Genomic DNA, 22227 nt, shown 5'->3' with positions numbered 1-22227 from the left:
GGTCAGGGATCCTCTCTTCTAATTTGATTTTTTTTTTTCCTAATTGCAACTCTTTTCTTACTCTTTGATCATTTTTGCTTCATGGACAACTAATTATCAATTTGTACCTATACAATACTAAATCCACGAATTAATCCACAAAAAAATCCACGTGAACATAAACGTTGAGTATTATTTCTACACTCCACTGTATCTTTTGTATCCACTGTCTTTGCTGTTGTTTGGTTATGCGTATTAAAGTCTTAGTGTTGTATTTCGTGTTTTTGAGGACGTTTTGCGAATGCACTTTTGCGCATGCAGTTTTACATGTACTTTTGTGCATGCCTATTTGAGAGAGTGTGTTAGTGCATGTTTGTTGATTTGTATTAATGTCCTCGGATTGTAGTTTGTGTTTTCATGATCCTTTTTGCGAATGCACTTTTGCGTGAGTACTTTTGTACATGATTTTGTAATTTTACTTATGTGCGTATCTTTTGTAGCGAGTGTGTGCACGTTTCTTGATGCGGATTCGTGTCCTCGAACTGTAGCGGGTATTTTCATGATCGCTTTTTGTAGCACCCTCAATGATTTAAAAGAAATTTTAGAAAACACGGACTTTATTAAAAACTTTTGGAACAAATTTGAACTTTGAGAAAAACCACTTTAAAATTTAAGAACCATGTCCCTTTACTTCAAATCTAACCCACAATCGGAAAATAAGGTTTTTCATAGAGAGTGTACCATAACATGAACGGGATTTTGAAAATAATCTCGAGGTGGCGGAATAATCCACATAAAACATTATCGGGGTTTAGAAAACATTCGTGAGACAGCGGAAGGAAATAAACTTTATTTAAGATACCCCCGTTTAATAGACTGGGTTCCCAAATCAGAGTACAAAATGAAATCATACTATGTTGATTAGTTTTTCGATAAATCGTTGACGTGGTAAATACGAGTAAAATAATCTAGGCACCAAAGCTCGTGATTTCTCGAACTCCTCTCCGTCGGCCTCCTACATAGCTTGGAGAACCTGAAAAGATAATTTGCATAAAAGCATGAGCCCAAACACTGGCTCAGTAAGGACATTAGTCTTAGTCTGACGAACTCACGCCTCTCTCGACGCATCTCTCACGACCTATGGGAGTCCTAAAGTATTCGTCTATGTTCTTTTCCGTCTATGTTATTTTACGTCATAATTATATTATGCTATATTATTTCGTATGCAAGTATGCACTTGTTGGGATCCCTAACGTAAGCATCGGCAATAGACGTTTATATGCTGAGTCCGGTCATTCGGCGGGAGCTAACCACCCTGTTGTTCTATAGTAACTGTTGTTGGGATACCGGCCCCCCGTATCCCGTGTCTATTCAACCGTAGCAACGTTACAATTTTGACTCTTCTATAGTAGACCATGCAATACCAATTAATGACTCGATGAATGCACGCAAGCCAAATATCTTAATAGCAACACAATAATAATTCCAATTATATCATTCACGTAATTCGAAGGAATTAAATCACATAATTCGGAAGTAATTTCCGAGGATATAGTAAGTACATATAGATTAAACATTAGTAATAAAGACACATATACTTTTACACGTATATACACGTAGGCACTTATCCGTATTTATATACTTATACATATACGTATATACTCTAATTTATAACTATGGGTTACAAGTTTCCTCAACCCGAGGGGAGTACGCCTATGACATCATAGATCTAAACTATCGATATACATATACATATACTTATATATATACATACTTATACCTCACAAGAGTAAACCACATAATTCAAATACACATAATGAAATCACACTTCTTAATTAAGGAACCATCGGAAATCTAATTCATTATAAGCACTAGCACATAGTAATTTCGAAGAACAACCTATTGTTCTAATCATAGATTAGTCTAAACATATGTCTTAGATGTAGCTCAATACTCATAGGTAACTTCATCTACGTTCAATTATTATGTTAAGTTATGCCTCAAGAGTTTAAACCATGCTCACAAAGGACCTTTTGATTCAAGTAGTTTACTCATAGGAAAATCGGACAGTTTTGACACTTTAACTTCAAAAATACATTTCTCTTAGACCATAACTTCAAAAACTCTGAAACTTTGACACAATACTCCTGTATGAGTGTAAAAGACTCCTTTAAAACAGTTTTCCAAACTAACTAGTAGACTAAGAGAAATGAGTAAAACAGTGCAGGAGTGTGGTCACACTTTCAGAAACAGAACCAACCACTTTGAAAATCCCCAATAAATCACCCTTTTGTTAAAACAATGTAAGACTTTTCATAAAACTGGTTTGATAAGTTATAAATATATTCCAAGTAGAATCAAGGAAATCAAACTATGAAAACATCGATTTTAAAAGCAAATCCTCAGCTGACTCAAAAACTGTGCAGGTTTAGTAAATAATTCATATCTTAATCATCTGAAATCCGATGGATGATTAAAATATATCAATTTAAAGAAGACAGAAAGATCTAGTTACCCATGAAATTTAGTGATTTTATGAAAACAGGGCATCTGTGAAACATGCAGTAAACTCCGAGGCTGAAAACCTGAAAATTCATTAGTGATCTATATCTACATCTTTGATCAAAACAGATCTGGCAGTTTAGGCACTATAACTTCAGAAATTTATATCTCCTAAACCGTAGATCCAAACCTGATGAAATTTGGAGCACATGTTCATATCTAAGTCTAGTTTATAGGGTTAAAACAGTTTATGAAGAAACTCATCTATGTAAGAGATATAATCAATTTAGTGCAGTAACATAAGCAGAAATTCAGAACAGATCTACTAACTTTAAAAATACCAAATAATTCATCACTTAATCCAAAAATTACCACATTTCGTAGAATATTAGTTTCATAAGTACATAATCATATTCGAGTGAAATCACTTCAATAAGAGTAGTATAAAAAGCTATTTAACACATAATTCGTGGATGACTCCGAAACTGTGCAGATTCAGAAAACGATTCATAACTCACTCAATACTAATCCAATTTATTCATAATTTATATCCACATGAAGCTAACCGAAAGATCTAGACTACCATAAAATTTCATAATTTTATCTTAGGGATTACCCGATGAGACATGCAATACAATCAGAAGCTACGAAACTGAAATTCAAGTAGTGTTCATCAAGAACTTTATCTTCTAAAGCCCAAAATTAAACCACAACATATAATTCATTAAATCCCATATAATTTATGTTAATTAAGTTATTATTTCAGTAAAGACCAAGGTCCTTACCCAAGAGCAAGAAATCGAAGATGAAGGTGTAAGAAAACCAAAGCTCGGTGAATTTTCGGCGGGTTTGGCTTGGATGTTCTTGGATGGATTTGGGGCTGAGGTTTGAAGGATGTGAAGGGGTTGTTTCTTGAAGATGTTTAGCAGAAATGAAGAAGAGGGAGCTTCTCTTTTCGAGAGGGATTGAAGAGAGAAGAGGAAGGGGCTTTGAGAGGAGCTTCTTGAAGTGGAAGAAGAGAATTCTTCTTGGGGCTTTTGATCGATGAAGAAGGAAAGAGGAGAGAGCCTTTTTGGCTGATGTTTGGTGTCAAGAAAATATGAAGAGGAGGGGTTTATTTATAGGGGAGATGAGGCCCTTATTTGCAATATAAAAGACATTGGGGTTCTATTAGCAATTTGGGAGAACATACCTTGGGGGCTTCTTAGGAATATAGAAGAGAAGAGGGGAGTCCTTTCTAATTAATACATTTAGGGAATAATTCACACACACAAAACATACGGTCACATAACTATTAATTATTAGCATTTACCCATATAATTCACATAAATTCAATATGAGGCCAAATAGAAATTAGTTATCATGTCACAACTTATTAAATCTCATATTATCCTAATAGATTAATTATCAATTAAAGCACATCATTAAAATTCATGGACATAATTCCTTTAATCATATAATCATAATTATTATAAACATTTGAACAAGCAACCACATTATAACATCTAATAAACATTATAATTCACATAGACACTTATGAAGCACTTAATCAGATAATTGCTAATCATATATTAGATTAATTAACTATAAGCGCATAATTCATTACATCACATAATTAGAATCGACTACTCAATTAATAATAATGTCTACTTCTAAAAATACTATAATGTATCTAAATCACATAAACACATAGATAACGTATAAATTGCTACTCGATTCATGAAATGCACGTATATTCGTAGTTACCATATGTTCAATATAATCATATATAAATGCGTATGAAAATGCGGGCTGTTACAATCTTCCCCCCTTAAATAAATTTTGTCCTCAAAATTTGAAAAGTTCCCCGTAAAAGACGATGAGGCCAAGTTACAAAATAGCGTTTCTTGAATAGGGGGTTAACAATAATTAGGAAAACGTCTTCCTACCTTTTTAAAAGTTCGCCTTGATTCCAAAATATTTTGTAAATAAATAGGAAAACATGCTTCTTGTAAAAATTCCGGTAAGAGTTTTAGCACGACTATGATAGCTTTTAGGGAAAATAGTAACCGAGTCGAGTTGAAAATTCTAATTTTCATAAAAACAAAACTAAATTTTGAAATATTTTAAAAATTTCTCTTACCTTCTTTTGAATGTTTTGAACGCCTCTGGGCTGCATGATATGAATGCGTTGTCCGATATGCAACACTGATCTTATCTAGTCCTTATATGCACATAAGTTTCACACAAGATACATATCATCAACTTTAATACATGGCATCGCATATATCCACATAGATTCTACCAAAAATGTTAGATGTAAACTATACTCTAAAATGCGCACACACGATTCATATAGTAAGAATTTAACTTTCAAACTTTCGAAAATCATCCCTTCTAAGTATTTCATTAATCTCCCCAATTTATTTTACTTAATATCAAAAGTGGCATGGTTGAAGTATTTGGAATTCCATTTGGGTACATAAAGATACCAATATTCCACAACAACCCATAAGTAATTCGAAACACCACAAGGCATCACAAATATCAGTCAAGTGACAAACAACCACATAACACACAAGAAATTAACCATCATCACACATCAAATTATGCATTCATGAATATTTACCCACATATAACCAAAATTCCCAACAAGACTAGTAGAGATTCATTTAATTTCCTATATTTTCCTTAAGCTACTAGATCCCAAAATTCTTTAATAGCAAAATTAGGATCAAGGAAACAGATTAGCTTAGAAGATTTCGGGTATTCAGCACAATGCCCCTAAATCTCTGGAAATTACAGTTTTGACCCCAAAAGTTTCAAAACTCACACATGCAATTAAGCTAAAAGTTCCTAATTCAAATTTTCATGGAAATCAACCCTTAATCCATCTGAAGTTTAATGCAGAAAAATCCAGTTAGAAGTTATTTTATGCAGATTTTTCGGAAATTACATATTTCACCCTAGACTCTCTAGATCTATACATGCATGACCCTTAGAAATTCCCAAAAATCCTTTTTCTTACAAAACTTCTTAGGAACTGAAATTGTCCTTTACTAAGTGCTGAAAAACATATTTGGAAAACCATTCAAAATTAATTTCTCAAAAATTGCAGGTTTGCCCCAAAAATCTTTCGGATTACACATGCAACCACACTACAATTTCAAAATCCATTTTTTCATGAAAAACCCCTAAAAATCCGAAAACCTTTATTCAATATATGCAGAAAAATGAAGTTAAAGATTTAATTTATGCAACAATTTCGAAAATTCTATTTTCCACCCCAAAATCCTTTAGATCCATACACGTAGAAAAATCATAATTCATATATATCAATTTTAAATTGCACACAAATACTTAATTTGTAACAAGAGTCGATCATACTTTTTCACATACATGTCACATAATATTAATAGCACACTTAGTCAATTATTTCAGCAAATCGATCATATAATAATCGAACACATAGATTAATCAAGAAATGGACATATGACAAGAACTTAGTGAGAAATCTATAGCATATCACGTAATTCTTTACCGTTGAAATTCACGAAGTTGTAAAGTGATCTTAAAATAATTTGAATTAGACATCATCGAGGGACAGCATTCTTAATTCTTATATTGTTCAAGTAAACCAGGATTAATGTGATCTAATCTTATATATTTCAATACAAGTAGACTACCACAAAATTAGACTCTACCAATTGGGCGCATAAGTAAGAATGTGGTACAATATCCACGATTTATCACTTAACATATGAGGTGCACATAAAAGATTTATTTATACACCCATTAATTCAATTGCTATACTCCTAGATCATCAAGTCCATTCAAAATAAGTTAGAGACAACAATTCATACCACCACTTCATTCAAGCAAATTCAAGGAAAAATTCAAGAAAAACGAGTTTCTCCTATGAAGAAAATTTCTTTTTAATTTAAGAATCCGACTTAGTAAAAGTATGAAAGTTTTATTGAAAATTTCGGACTTGGTTGAAACATGCGCTCTATTCCTTAAACATCGAAAACAATCTTTTTCTTTCATAATTCTTATAAATTCGAAAATTTTATAATTACACCATCATCATGACTTTAGATCTTCAAGTTAAACAAACATGCAAGATCAACAAGCATAAAGGTAGAGCATGAATCAATTAACAAAATATCAAATACTTCCCAAAATTATCTTATGGGAACAAATATTTTTCAATACACTAAATAGTTTCACATGCAAATCTCAATCAACGATATTATAGCATGGAATACTCAAAGACAGTTCGAATCACATAAGATTTAATTCTAAGTCAGGAAGTAAAATACCAAACATTTCGGGGTACTTATCTCAAATATTCGATCAATATGGCATACACCAAATTACATAAAACTTCAAAACCACATAAATTATCTACACCTCATTATTAGTAATCAGGAGATTGTAAATCTTACTAAGATCAACTCGAGATATAGTTAATGAGTATAGTGACAAGATCACATAGAATTGTAAGTTCTCCAATTCGAATTAGTCAAAACTAAATATGAATCATACCTCATGACTTAGGCCGGGAATCGGAGGAGGAATCACATGTCCCTTGAGCCATAACGAGGAACCCAGTGTATTAAACACTGCTCTGATACCATGATGTAGCACCCTCAATGATTTAAAAGAAATTTTAGAAAACACGGACTTTATTAAAAACTTTTGGAACAAATTTGAACTTTGAGAAAAACCACTTTAAAATTTAAGAACCATGTCCCTTTACTTCAAATCTAACCCACAATCGGAAAATAAGGTTTTTCATAGAGAGTGTACCATAACATGAACGGGATTTTGAAAATAATCTCGAGGTGGCGGAATAATCCACATAAAACATTATCGGGGTTTAGAAAACATTCGTGAGACAGCGGAAGGAAATAAACTTTATTTAAGATACCCCCGTTTAATAGACTGGGTTCCCAAATCAGAGTACAAAATGAAATCATACTATGTTGATTAGTTTTTCGATAAATCGTTGACGTGGTAAATACGAGTAAAATAATCTAGGCACCAAAGCTCGTGATTTCTCGAACTCCTCTCCGCCGGCCTCCTACATAGCTTGGAGAACCTGAAAAGATAATTTGCATAAAAGCATGAGCCCAAACACTGGCTCAGTAAGGACATTAGTCTTAGTCTGACGAACTCACGCCTCTCTCAACGCATCTCTCACGACCTATGGGAGTCCTAAAGTATTCGTCTATGTTCTTTTCCGTCTATGTTATTTTACGTCATAATTATATTATGCTATATTATTTCGTATGCAAGTATGCACTTGTTGGGATCCCTAACGTAAGCATCGGCAATAGACGTTTATATGCTGAGTCCGGTCATTCGGCGGGAGCTAACCACCCTGTTGTTCTATAGTAACTGTTGTTGGGATACCGGCCCCCCGTATCCCGTGTCTATTCAACCGTAGCAACGTTACAATTTTGACTCTTCTATAGTAGACCATGCAATACCAATTAATGACTCGATGAATGCACGCAAGCCAAATATCTTAATAGCAACACAATAATAATTCCAATTATATCATTCACGTAATTCGAAGGAATTAAATCACATAATTCGGAAGTAATTTCCGAGGATATAGTAAGTACATATAGATTAAACATTAGTAATAAAGACACATATACTTTTACACGTATATACACGTAGGCACTTATCCGTATTTATATACTTATACATATACGTATATACTCTAATTTATAACTATGGGTTACAAGTTTCCTCAACCCGAGGGGAGTACGCCTATGACATCATAGATCTAAACTATCGATATACATATACATATACTTATATATATACATACTTATACCTCACAAGAGTAAACCACATAATTCAAATACACATAATGAAATCACACTTCTTAATTAAGGAACCATCGGAAATCTAATTCATTATAAGCACTAGCACATAGTAATTTCGAAGAACAACCTATTGTTCTAATCATAGATTAGTCTAAACATATGTCTTAGATGTAGCTCAATACTCATAGGTAACTTCATCTACGTTCAATTATTATGTTAAGTTATGCCTCAAGAGTTTAAACCATGCTCACAAAGGACCTTTTGATTCAAGTAGTTTACTCATAGGAAAATCGGACAGTTTTGACACTTTAACTTCAAAAATACATTTCTCTTAGACCATAACTTCAAAAACTCTGAAACTTTGACACAATACTCCTGTATGAGTGTAAAAGACTCCTTTAAAACAGTTTTCCAAACTAACTAGTAGACTAAGAGAAATGAGTAAAACAGTGCAGGAGTGTGGTCACACTTTCAGAAACAGAACCAACCACTTTGAAAATCCCCAATAAATCACCCTTTTGTTAAAACAATGTAAGACTTTTCATAAAACTGGTTTGATAAGTTATAAATATATTCCAAGTAGAATCAAGGAAATCAAACTATGAAAACATCGATTTTAAAAGCAAATCCTCAGCTGACTCAAAAACTGTGCAGGTTTAGTAAATAATTCATATCTTAATCATCTGAAATCCGATTGATGATTAAAATATATCAATTTAAAGAAGACAGAAAGATCTAGTTACCCATGAAATTTAGTGATTTTATGAAAACAGGGCATCTGTGAAACATGCAGTAAACTCCGAGGCTGAAAACCTGAAAATTCATTAGTGATCTATATCTACATCTTTGATCAAAACAGATCTGGCAGTTTAGGCACTATAACTTCAGAAATTTATATCTCCTAAACCGTAGATTCAAACCTGATGAAATTTGGAACACATGTTCATATCTAAGTCTAGTTTATAGGGTTAAAACAGTTTATGAAGAAACTCATCTATGTAAGAGATATAATCAATTTAGTGCAGTAACATAAGCAGAAATTCAGAACAGATCTACTAACTTTAAAAATACCAAATAATTCATCACTTAATCCAAAAATTACCACATTTCGTAGAATATTAGTTTCATAAGTACATAATCATATTCGAGTGAAATCACTTCAATAAGAGTAGTATAAAAAGCTATTTAACACATAATTCGTGGATGACTCCGAAACTGTGCAGATTCAGAAAACGATTCATAACTCACTCAATACTAATCCAATTTATTCATAATTTATATCCACATGAAGCTAACCGAAAGATCTAGACTACCATAAAATTTCATAATTTTATCTTAGGGATTACCCGATGAGACATGCAATACAATCAGAAGCTACGAAACTGAAATTCAAGTAGTGTTCATCAAGAACTTTATCTTCTAAAGCCCAAAATTAAACCACAACATATAATTCATTAAATCCCATATAATTTATGTTAATTAAGTTATTATTTCAGTAAAGACCAAGGTCCTTACCCAAGAGCAAGAAATCGAAGATGAAGGTGTAAGAAAACCAAAGCTCGGTGAATTTTCGGCGGGTTTGGCTTGGATGTTCTTGGATGGATTTGGGGCTGAGGTTTGAAGGATGTGAAGGGGTTGTTTCTTGAAGATTTTTAGCAGAAATGAAGAAGAGGGAGCTTCTCTTTTCGAGAGGGATTGAAGAGAGAAGAGGAAGGGGCTTTGAGAGGAGCTTCTTGAAGTGGAAGAAGAGAATTCTTCTTGGGGCTTTTGATCGATGAAGAAGGAAAGAGGAGAGAGCCTTTTTGGCTGATGTTTGGTGTAAATATGAAGAGGAGGGGTTTATTTATAGGGGAGATGAGGCCCTTATTTGCAATATAAAAGACATTGGGGTTCTATTAGCAATTTGGGAGAACATACCTTGGGGGCTTCTTAGCAATATAGAAGAGAAGAGGGGAGTCCTTTCTAATTAATACATTTAGGGAATAATTCACACACACAAAACATACGGTCACATAACTATTAATTATTAGCATTTACCCATATAATTCACATAAATTCAATATGAGGCCAAATAGAAATTAGTTATCATGTCACAACTTATTAAATCTCATATTATCCTAATAGATTAATTATCAATTAAAGCACATCATTAAAATTCATGGACATAATTCCTTTAATCATATAATCATAATTATTATAAACATTTGAACAAGCAACCACATTATAACATCTAATAAACATTATAATTCACATAGACACTTATGAAGCACTTAATCAGATAATTGCTAATCATATATTAGATTAATTAACTATAAGCGCATAATTCATTACATCACATAATTAGAATCGACTACTCAATTAATAATAATGTCTACTTCTAAAAATACTATAATGTATCTAAATCACATAAACACATAGATAACGTATAAATTGCTACTCGATTCATGAAATGCACGTATATTCGTAGTTACCATATGTTCAATATAATCATATATAAATGCGTATGAAAATGCGGGCTGTTACACTTTTGGAATCCAATTTTGACCATATTCGAGTCCGAATTTGAAAATTTGACATTAGACAGGAATTGTAGCCACCTGAAGTAGCTTTCTAATGCCGCCGGAACTAGTTGATTTGGAGTCCAAATGAGAAAGTTATGCTCGACTTCGTGGACACTACCGAAGATGTTGAGGGATCCTCTCTTCTAACTTGATTTTATTTTCCTTATTGCAACTCTTTTCTTACTCTTTGATCATTTTTGCTACATGGACACCTAATTATCAATTTGTACCTATAGAATACTAAATCCCCAATTAAAACAGAAATATAAATTATTCCATAAAAAAATCCACGTAAAGGTAAACGTTGAGTATTATTTCTACACTCCACTGTATCTTTTGTATCTAGTGTTTTTGCTGTTGTTTGGTTATGCGTATTAAAGTCCTAGTGTTGCATATCGTGTTATTAAGAACGTTGTTTGGGATGGCACTGTTGCGCATGTTCTTTTACATGTACGTTTGTGCATGTCTATTTGAGAGAGTGTGTTAGTGTATGTTTGTTGATTTGTATTAATGTCCTCGGATTGTAGTTTGTGTTTTCATGATCCTTTTTGCGAATGCACTTTTGCGTGAGTACTTTTGTGCATGATTTTGTACTTTTACTTATGTGCGTATCTTTTGTAGCGAGTGTTTTTGTGCACGTTTCTTGATGCGCATTCGTGTCCTCGAACTGTAGCGGGTATTTTCATGATCGCTTTTGGAATCCAATTTTGACCATGTTCGAGTCCGAATTTGGAAATTTGACATTAGACCGGAATTGTAGCCAGCTGAAATAGCTTTCTAATGCCGCCCGAACCAGTTGATTTGGAGTCCGGATAAAAAAGTTATGCTCGACCTCGTGGACACTACCGAAGATGTTGAGGGATCCTCTCTTCTAACTTGATTTTATTTTCCTAATTGCAACTCTTTTCTTACTCTTTGATCATTTTTGCTTCATGGACATCTAATTATCAATTTGTACCCATTGAATACTAAATCCACCAATTAAAACAGAAATATAAATTAATCCACAAAAAAATCCACGCAAACGTAAACATTGAGTGTTATTTCTACACTCCACTTTATCTTTTGTATCCTGTGTTTTTGGTGTTGTTTGGTTATGCGTATTAAAGTCCTAGTGTTGTGTTTCGTGTTTTTAAGAACGTTGTTTGGGAATGCACTTTTGCGCATGTTTTTTTACATGTACGTTTGTGCATGTCGATTTGAGCGATTGTGTTTGTGCATGTTTATTGATTTGTATTAATGTCCTAGGATTGTAGTTTGTGTTTTCATGATCCTTTTTGCGAATGCACTTTTGCGTGAGTACTTTTGTGCATGATTTTGTACTTTTACTTATGTGCGTATCTTTTGTAGCGAGTGTTTTTGTGCACGTTTCTTGATGCGCATTCGTGTCCTCGAACTCTAGCGGGTATTTTCATGATCGCTTTTGGAATCCAATTTTGACCATGTTCGAGTCCGAATTTGGAAATTTGACATTAGACCGGAATTGTAGCCAGCTGAAATAGGTTTCTAATGCCGCCTGAACCAGTTGATTTGGAGTCCGGATGAGAAAGTTATGCTCGACCTCGTGGACACTACCGAAGATGTTGAGGGATCCTCTCTTCTAACTTGATTTTATTTTCCTAATTGCAACTCTTTTCTTACTCTTTGATCACTTTTGCTTCATGGACACCTAATTATCAATTTGTACCTATAGAATACTAAATCCACCAATTAAAACAGAAATATAAATTAATCGACAAAAAAATCCACGCAAACGTAAACATTGAGTGTTATTTCTACACTCCACTTTATCTTTTGTATCCAGTGTTTTTGGTGTTGTTTGGTTATGCGTATTAAAGTCCTAGTGTTGTATTTCGTGTTTTTAAGGACGTTGTTGCGAATGCACTTTTGCGCATGCTGTTTTACATGTACTTTTGTGCATGTCTATTTGAGAGAGTGTGTTAGTGCATGTTTGTTGATTTGTATTAATGTCCTCGGATTGTAGTTAGTGTTTTCATGATCCTTTTTGCGAATGCACTTTTGCGTGAGTACTTTTGTACATGATTTTGTAATTTTACTTATGTGCGTATCTTTTGTAGCGAGTGTGTGCACGTTTCTTGATGCGGATTCGTGTCCTCGAACTGTAGCGGGTATTTTCATGATCGCTTTTGGAATCCAATTTTGACCATGTTCGAGTCCGAATTTGAAAATTTGACATTAGACAGGAATTGTAGCCACCTGAAGTAGCTTTCTAATGCCGCCGGAACCAGTTGATTTGAAGTCCGAATGAGAAAGTTATGCTCGACTTCGTGGACACTACCGAAGATGTTGAGGGATCCTCTCTTCTAACTTGATTTTATTTTCCTTATTGCAACTCTTTTCTTACTCTTTGATCATTTTTGCTACATGGACACCTAATTATCAATTTGTACCTATAGAATACTAAATCCCCAATTAAAACAGAAATATAAATTATTCCATAAAAAAATCCACGTAAAGGTAAACGTTGAGTATTATTTCTACACTCCACTGTATCTTTTGTATCTAGTGTTTTTGCTGTTGTTTGGTTATGCGTATTAAAGTCCTAGTGTTGCATATCGTGTTATTAAGAACGTTGTTTGGGATGGCACTTTTGCGCATGTTCTTTTACATGTACGTTTGTGCATGTCTATTTGAGAGAGTGTGTTAGTGTATGTTTGTTGATTTGTATTAATGTCCTCGGATTGTAGTTTGTGTTTTCATGATCCTTTTTGCGAATGCTCTTTTGCGTGAGTACTTTTGTGCATGATTTTGTACTTTTACTTATGTGCGTATCTTTTGTAGCGAGTGTTTTTGTGCACGTTTCTTGATGCGCATTCGTGTCCTCGAACTGTAGCGGGTATTTTCATGATCGCTTTTGGAATCCAATTTTGACCATGTTCGAGTCCGAATTTGGAAATTTGACATTAGACCGGAATTGTAGCCAGCTGAAATAGCTTTCTAATGCCGCCTGAACCAGTTGATTTGGAGTCCGGATGAAAAAGTTATGCTCGACCTCGTGGACACTACCGAAGATGTTGAGGGATCCTCTCTTCTAACTTGATTTTATTTTCCTAATTGCAACTCTTTTCTTACTCTTTGATCACTTTTGCTTCATGGACACCTAATTATCAATTTGTACCCATAGAATACTAAATCCACCAATTAAAACAGAAATATAAATTAATCGACAAAAAAATCCACGCAAACGTAAACATTGAGTGTAATTTCTACACTCCACTTTATCTTTTGTATCCAGTGTTTTTGGTGTTGTTTGGTTATGCGTATTAAAGTCCTAGTGTTGTATTTCGTGTTTTTAAGAACGTTGTTTGGGAATGCACTTTTGCGCATGTTTTTTTACATGTGCGTTTTTGCATGTCGATTTGAGCGATTGTGTTTGTGCATGTTTATTGATTTGTATTAATGTCCTAGGATTGTAGTTTGTGTTTTCATGATCCTTTTTGCGAATGCACTTTTGCGTGAGTACTTTTGTACATGATTTTGTAATTTTACTTATGTGCGTATCTTTTGTAGCACATTTCTTGATGCGCATTCGTGTCCTCGAACTGTAGCGGGTATTTTCATGATCGCTTTTGGAATCCAATTTTGACCATGTTCGAGTCCGAATTTGAAAATTTGACATTAGACAGGAATTGTTGCCAGCTGAAATAGCTTTCTAATGCTGCCGGAACCAGTTGATTTGGAGTCCGGATGAGAAAGTTATGATCGACTTCGCCGACACTACCGAAGATGTTGAGGGATCCTCTCTTCCAATTTGATTTTATTTTCCTTATTGCAACTCTTTTCTTACTCTTTGATCATTTTTGCTTCATGGACACCTAATTATCAATTTTTACCTATAGAATACTAAATCCACCAATTAAAACAGAAATATAAATTAATCCACAAAAAAATCCACGTAAACGTAAACGTTCAGTGTTATTTCTACACTCCACTTTATCTTTTGTATCCAGTGTTTTTGGTGATGTTTGGTTATGCGTATTAAAGTCCTAGTGTTGTATTTCGTGTTTTCAAGAACGTTGTTTGGGAATGCACTTTTGCGCATGTTTTTTCACATGTACGTTTGTGCAGTTCGATTTGAGCGATTGTGTTTGTGCATGTTTATTGGTTTGTATTAATGTCCTAGGATTGTAGTTTGTGTTTTCATGATCATTTTGGCGAATGCACTTTTGCGTGAGTTCTTTTGTGCATGATTTTGTACTTTTAGTTATGTGCGTATCTTTTGTAGCGAGTGTTTTGGTACACGTTTCTTGATACACATTCGTGTCCTCGAACTGGAGCGGGTATTTTCATGATCGCTTTTGGAATCCACCTTTGACCATATTCGAGTCCGAATTTGAAAATTTGACATTAGACAGGAATTGTAGCCACCTGAAGTAGCTTTCTAATGCCGCCAGAACCAGTTGATTTGGAGTCCGAATGAGAAAGTTATGCTCGACTTCGTGGACACTACCGAAGATGTTGAGGGATCCTCTCTTCTAACTTGATTTTATTTTCCTTATTGCAACTCTTTTCTTACTCTTTGATCATTTTTGCTACATGGACACCTAATTATCAATTTGTACCTATAGAATACTAAATCCCCAATTAAAACAGAAATATAAATTATTCCATAAAAAAATCCACGTAAAGGTAAACGTTGAGTATTATTTCTACACTCCACTGTATCTTTTGTATCTAGTGTTTTTGCTATTGTTTGGTTATGCGTATTAAAGTCCTAGTGTTGCATATCGTGTTATTAAGAACGTTGTTTGGGATGGCACTTTTGCGCATGTTCTTTTACATGTACGTTTGTGCATGTCAATTTGAGAGAGTGTGTTAGTGTATGTTTGTTGATTTGTATTAATGTCCTCGGATTGTAGTTTGTGTTTTCATGATCCTTTTTGCGAATGCACTTTTGCGTGAGTACTTTTGTGCATGATTTTGTACTTTTACTTATGTGCGTATCTTTTGTAGCGAGTGTTTTTGTGCACGTTTCTTGACGCGCATTCGTGTCCTCGAACTGTAGCGGGTATTTTCATGATCGCTTTTGGAATCCAATTTTGACCATGTTCGAGTCCGAATTTGGAAATTTGACATTAGACCGGAATTGTAGCCAGCTGAAATAGCTTTCTAATGCCGCCCGAACCAGTTGATTTGGAGTCCGGATAAAAAAGTTATGCTCGACCTCGTGGACACTACCGAAGATGTTGAGGGATCCTCTCTTCTAACTTGATTTTATTTTCCTAATTGCAACTCTTTTCTTACTCTTTGATCATTTTTGCTTCATGGACATCTAATTATAAATTTGTACCCATTGAATACTAAATCCACCAATTAAAACAGAAATATAAATTAATCCACAAAAAAATCCACGCAAACGTAAACATTGAGTGTTATTTCTACACTCCACTTTATCTTTTGTATCCTGTGTTTTTGGTGTTGTTTGGTTATGCGTATTAAAGTCCTAGTGTTGTATTTCGTGTTTTTAAGAACATTGTTTGGGAATGCACTTTTGCGCATGTTTTTTTACATGTACGTTTGTGCATGTCGATTTGAGCGATTGTGTTTGTGCATGTTTATTGATTTGTATTAATGTCCTAGGATTGTAGTTTGTGTTTTCATGATCCTTTTTGCGAATGCACTTTTGCGTGAGTACTTTTGTGCATGATTTTGTACTTTTACTTATGTGCGTATCTTTTGTAGCGAGTGTTTTTGTGCACGTTTCTTGATGCGCATTCGTGTCCTCGAACTGTAGCGGGTATTTTCATGATCGCTTTTGGAATCCAATTTTGACCATGTTCGAGTCCGAATTTGGAAATTTGACATTAGACCGGAATTGTAGCCAGCTGAAATAGCTTTCTAATGCCGCCCGAACCAGTTGATTTGGAGTCCGGATGAAAAAGTTATGCTCGACCTCGTGGACACTACCGAAGATGTTGAGGGATCCTCTCTTCTAACTTGATTTTATTTTCCTAATTGCAACTCTTTTCTTACTCTTTGATCACTTTTGCTTCATGGACACCTAATTATCAATTTGTACCCATAGAATACTAAATCCACCAATTAAAAACAGAAATATAAATTAATCGACAAAAAAATCCACGCAAACGTAAACATTGAGTGTTATTTCTACACTCCACTTTATCTTTTGTATCCAGTGTTTTTGGTGTTGTTTGGTTATGCGTATTAAAGTCCTAGTGTTGTATTTCGTGTTTTTAAGAACGTTGTTTGGGAATGCACTTTTGCGCATGTTTTTTTACATGTGCGTTTGTGCATGTCGATTTGAGCGATTGTGTTTGTGCATGTTTATTGATTTGTATTAATGTCCTAGGATTGTAGTTTGTGTTTTCATGATCCTTTTTGCGAATGCACTTTTGCGTGAGTACTTTTGTACATGATTTTGTAATTTTACTTATGTGCGTATCTTTTGTAGCACATTTCTTGATGCGCATTCGTGTCCTCGAACTGTAGCGGGTATTTTCATGATCGCTTTTGGAATCCAATTTTGACCATGTTCGAGACCGAATTTGAAAATTTGACATTAGACAGGAATTGTTGCCAGCTGAAATAGCTTTCTAATGCTGCCGGAACCAGTTGATTTGGAGTCCGGATGAGATAGTTATGATCGACTTCGCCGACACTACCGAAGATGTTGAGGGATCCTCTCTTCCAATTTGATTTTATTTTCCTTATTGCAACTCTTTTGTTACTCTTTGATCATTTTTGCTTCATGGACACCTAATTATCAATTTTTACCTTTAGAATACTAAATCCACCAATTAAAACAGAAATATAAATTAATCCACAAAAAAATCCACGTAAACGTAAACGTTGAGTGTTATTTCTACACTCCACTTTATCTTTTGTATCCAGTGTTTTTGGTGATGTTTGGTTATGCGTATTAAAGTCCTAGTGTTGTATTTCGTGTTTTTAAGAACGTTGTTTGGGAATGCACTTTTGCGCATGTTTTTTCACATGAACGTTTGTGCAGTTCGATTTGAGCGATTGTGTTTGTGCATGTTTATTGGTTTGTATTAATGTCCTAGGATTGTAGTTTGTGTTTTCATGATCATTTTGGCGAATGCACTTTTGCGTGAGTTCTTTTGTGCATGATTTTGTACTTTTAGTTATGTGCGTATCTTTTGTAGCGAGTGTTTTGGTACACGTTTCTTGATACACATTCGTGTCCTCGAACTGTAGCGGGTATTTTCATGATCGCTTTTGGAATCCAATTTTGACCATATTCGAGTCTGAATTTGGAAATTTGATATTAGACATGACTTGTAGCCAGCTAAAATAGCTTTCTAATGTTGCCGGAACCAGTTTATTTGGAGTCCGGATGAGAAAGTGATGCTCGACTTCGTGGACACTACCGAAGATGTTGAGGGATCCTCTCTTCTAATTTGATTTTATTTTCCTAATTGCATCTCTTTTCTTACTCTTTGATCATTTTTGCTTCATGGACACCTAATTATCAATTTGTACCCATAGAATACTAAATCCACCAATTAAAACAGAAATATAAATTAATCCACAAAAAAATCCACGTAAACGTAAACATTGAGTGTTATTTCTACACTCCACTTTATCTTTTGTATATAGTGTTTTTGGTGTTGTTTGGTTATGCGTATTAAAGTCCTAGTGTTGTATTTCGTGTTTTTAAGAACGTTGTTTGGGAATGCACTTTTGCGCATGTTTTTTTACATGTACGTTTGTGCAGGTCGATTTGAGCGATTATGTTTGTGCATATTTATTGATTTGTATTAATGTCCTAGGATTGTGGTTTGTGCTTTCATGATCATTTTTGCGAATGCTCTTTTGCGTGAGTACTTTTGTGCATGCTTTTGTACTTTTTCTTATGTGCGTATCTTTTGTAACGAGTTTTTTTGTGCACGTTTCTTGATACGCATTCGTGTCCTCGAACTGTAGCGGGTATTTTCATGATCGCTTTTGGTATCCAATTTTGACCATGTTCGAGTCCGAATTTGGAAATTTGACATTAGACAGGAATTGTAGCCAACTGAAATAGCTTTCTAATGCTGCCGGAACCAGTTGATTTGGAGTCCGGATGAGAATGTTATGCTCGACTTCGTGGACACTACCGAAGATGGTGAGGGATCCTCTCTTCTAATTTGAATTTTTTTTTCATAATTGCAACTCTTTTCTTACTCTTTGATCATTTTTGCTTCATGGACAACTAATTATCAATTTGTACCTATACAATACTAAATCCACGAATTAATCCACAAAAAAATCCACGTAAACATAAACGTTGAGTATTATTTCTACACTCCACTGTATCTTTTGTATCCACTGTCTTTGCTGTTGTTTGGTTATGCGTATTAAAGTCTTAGTGTTGTATTTCGTGTTTTTAAGGACGTTGTTGCGAATGCTTTTTTGCGCATGCTTTTTTACATGTACTTTTGTGCATGTCTATTTGAGAGAGTGTGTTAGTGCATGTTTGTTGATTTGTATTAATGTCCTCGGATTGTAGTTTGTGTTTTCATGATCCTTTTTGCGAATGCACTTTTGCGTGAGTACTTTTGTACATGATTTTGTAATTTTACTTATGTGCGTATCTTTTGTAGCAAGTGTGTGCACGTTTCTTGATGCGGATTCGTGTCCTCGAACTGTAGCGGGTATTTTCATGATCGCTTTTGGAATCCAATTTTGACCATGTTCGAGTCCGAATTTGAAAATTTGACATTAGACAGGAATTGAAGCCACCTGAAGTAGCTTTCTAATGCCGCCGGAACCGGTTGATTTGGAGTCCGAATGAGAAAGTTATGCTCGACTTCGTGGACACTACCGAAGATGTTGAGGGATCCTCTCTTCCAACTTGATTTTATTTTCCTTATTGCAACTCTTTTCTTACTCTTTGATCATTTTTGCTACATGGACACCTAATTATCAATTTGTACCTATAGAATACTAAATCCCCAATTAAAACAGAAATATAAATTATTCCATAAAAAAATCCACGTAAAGGTAAACGTTGAGTATTATTTCTACACTCCACTGTATCTTTTGTATCTAGTGTTTTTGCTGTTGTTTGGTTATGCGTATTAAAGTCCTAGTGTTGCATATCGTGTTATTAAGAACGTTGTTTGGGATGGCACTTTTGCGCATGTTCTTTTACACGTACGTTTGTGCATGTCTATTTGAGAGAGTGTGTTAGTGTATGTTTGTTGATTTGTATTAATGTCCTCGGATTGTAGTTTGTGTTTTCATGATCCTTTTTGCGAATGCACTTTTGCGTGAGTACTTTTGTGCATGATTTTGTACTTTTACTTATGTGCGTATCTTTTGTAGCGAGTGTTTTTGTGCACGTTTCTTGATGCGCATTCGTGTCCTCGAACTGTAGCGGGTATTTTCATGATCGCTTTTGGAATCCAATTTTGACCATGTTCGAGTCCGAATTTGGAAATTTGACATTAGACCGGAATTTAAGCCAGCTGAAATAGCTTTATAATGCCGCCCGAACCAGTGGATTTGGAGTCCGGATGAAAAAGTTATGCTCGACCTCGTGGACACTACCGAAGATGTTGAGGGATCCTCTCTTCTAACTTTATTTTATTTTCCTAATTGCAACTCTTTTCTTACTCTTTGATCATTTTTGCTTCATGGACACCTAATTATCATTTTGTACCCATAGAATACTAAATCCACCAATTAAAACAGAAATATAAATTAATCCACAAAAAAATCCACGCAAACGTAAACATTGAGTGTTATTTCTACACTCCACTTTATCTTTTGTATCCAATGTTTTTGGTGTTGTTTGGTTATGCGTATTAAAGTCCTAGTGTTGTATTTCGTGTTTTTAAGAACGTTGTTTGGGAATGCACTTTTGCGCATGTTTTTTTACATGTACGTTTGTGCATGTCGATTTGAGCGATTGTGTTTGTGCATGTTTGTTGATTTGTATTAATGTCCTAGGATTGTAGTTTGTGTTTTCATGATCCTTTTTGCGAATGCACTTTTGCGTGAGTAGTTTTGTGCATGATTTTGTACTTTTACTTATGTGCGTATCTTTTGTAGCGAGTGTTTTTGTGCACGTTTCTTGATGCGCATTCGTGTCCTCGAACTGTAGCGGGTATTTTCATGATCGCTTTTGGAATCCAATTTTGAGCATGTTCGAGTCCGAATTTGGAAATTTGACATTAGACCGGAATTGTAGCCAGCTGAAATAGCTTTCTAATGCCGCCCGAACCAGTTGATTTGGAGTCCGGATGAGAAAGTTATGCTCGACCTCGTGGACACTACCGAAGATGTTGAGGGATCCTCTCTTCTAACTTGATTTTATTTTCCTAATTGCAACTCTTTTCTTACTCTTTGATCATTTTTTCTTCATGGACACCTAATTATCAATTTGTACCCATAGAATACTAAATCCACCAATTAAAACAGAAATATAAATTAATCCACAAAAAAATCCACGCAAACGTAAAGATTGAGTGTTATTTCTACACTCCACTTTATCTTTTGTATCCAGTGTTTTTGGTGTTGTTTGGTTATGCGTATTAAAGTCCTAGTGTTGTATTTCGTGTTTTTAAGAACGTTGTTTGGGAATGCACTTTTGCGCATGTTTTTTTACATGTACGTTTGTGCATGTCGATTTGAGCGATTGTGTTTGTGCATGTTTATTGATTTGTATTAATGTCCTAGGATTGTAGTTTGTGTTTTCATGATCCTTTTTGCGAATGCACTTTTGCGTGAGTACTTTTGTACATGATTTTGTAATTTTACTTATGTGCGTATCTTTTGTAGCGAGTGTTTATGTGCACATTTCTTGATGCGCATTCGTGTCCTCGAACTGTAGCGGGTATTTTCATGATCGCTTTTGGAATCCAATTTTGACCATGTTCGAGTCCGAATTTGAAAATTTGACATTAGACAAGAAGTGTTGCCAGCTGAAATAGCTTTCTAATGCTGCCGGAACCAGTTGATTTGGAGTCCGGATGAGAAAGTTATGCTCGACTTCGCCGACACTACCGAAGATGTTGAGGGATCCTCTCTTCTAATTTGATTTTATTTTCCTTATTGCAACTCTTTTCTTACTCTTTGATCATTTTTGCTTCATGGACACCTAATTATCAATTTGTACCCATAGAATACTAAATCCACCAATTAAAACAGAAATATAAATTAATCCACCAAAAAATCCACGCAAACGTAAACATTGAGTGTTATTTCTACACTCCACTTTATCTTTTGTATCCAGTGTTTTTGGTGTTGTTTGGTTATGCGTATTAAAGTCCTAGTGTTGTATTTCGTGTTTTTAAGAACGTTGTTTGGGAATGCACTTTTGCGCATGTTTTTTTACATGTACGTTTGTGCATGTCGATTTGAGCGATTGTGTT

The 22227-nt window shown here is 34.6% G+C and overlaps 2 long non-coding RNA genes across 2 annotated transcripts; both read right to left on the bottom strand.

Annotated features, from left to right (window-relative positions):
- Positions 1-756: 756 nt before the first annotated feature.
- Positions 757-3559, bottom strand: LOC148766998 (uncharacterized). The gene is made up of 2 exons (XR_016034253.1): positions 3267-3559; positions 757-1012 (listed from the first exon to the last, which is right to left on the bottom strand). It is a non-coding gene; the product is annotated as an uncharacterized LOC148766998 (long non-coding RNA).
- Positions 3560-7308: 3749 nt separating this feature from the next.
- LOC148766997 (uncharacterized) lies at positions 7309-10123 on the bottom strand. The gene is made up of 2 exons (XR_016034252.1): positions 9819-10123; positions 7309-7564 (listed from the first exon to the last, which is right to left on the bottom strand). It is a non-coding gene; the product is annotated as an uncharacterized LOC148766997 (long non-coding RNA).
- Positions 10124-22227: the final 12104 nt, after the last annotated feature.

This window comes from Erythranthe guttata, chromosome 11 (genome assembly GCF_056151865.1).
Source record: "Erythranthe guttata isolate IM_541 chromosome 11, IM_541, whole genome shotgun sequence".
NCBI lineage: Eukaryota > Viridiplantae > Streptophyta > Magnoliopsida > Lamiales > Phrymaceae > Erythranthe > Erythranthe guttata.
Note: the sequence above shows the minus strand (reverse complement) of the source record. Positions and strands in the feature narration are given on the sequence as shown.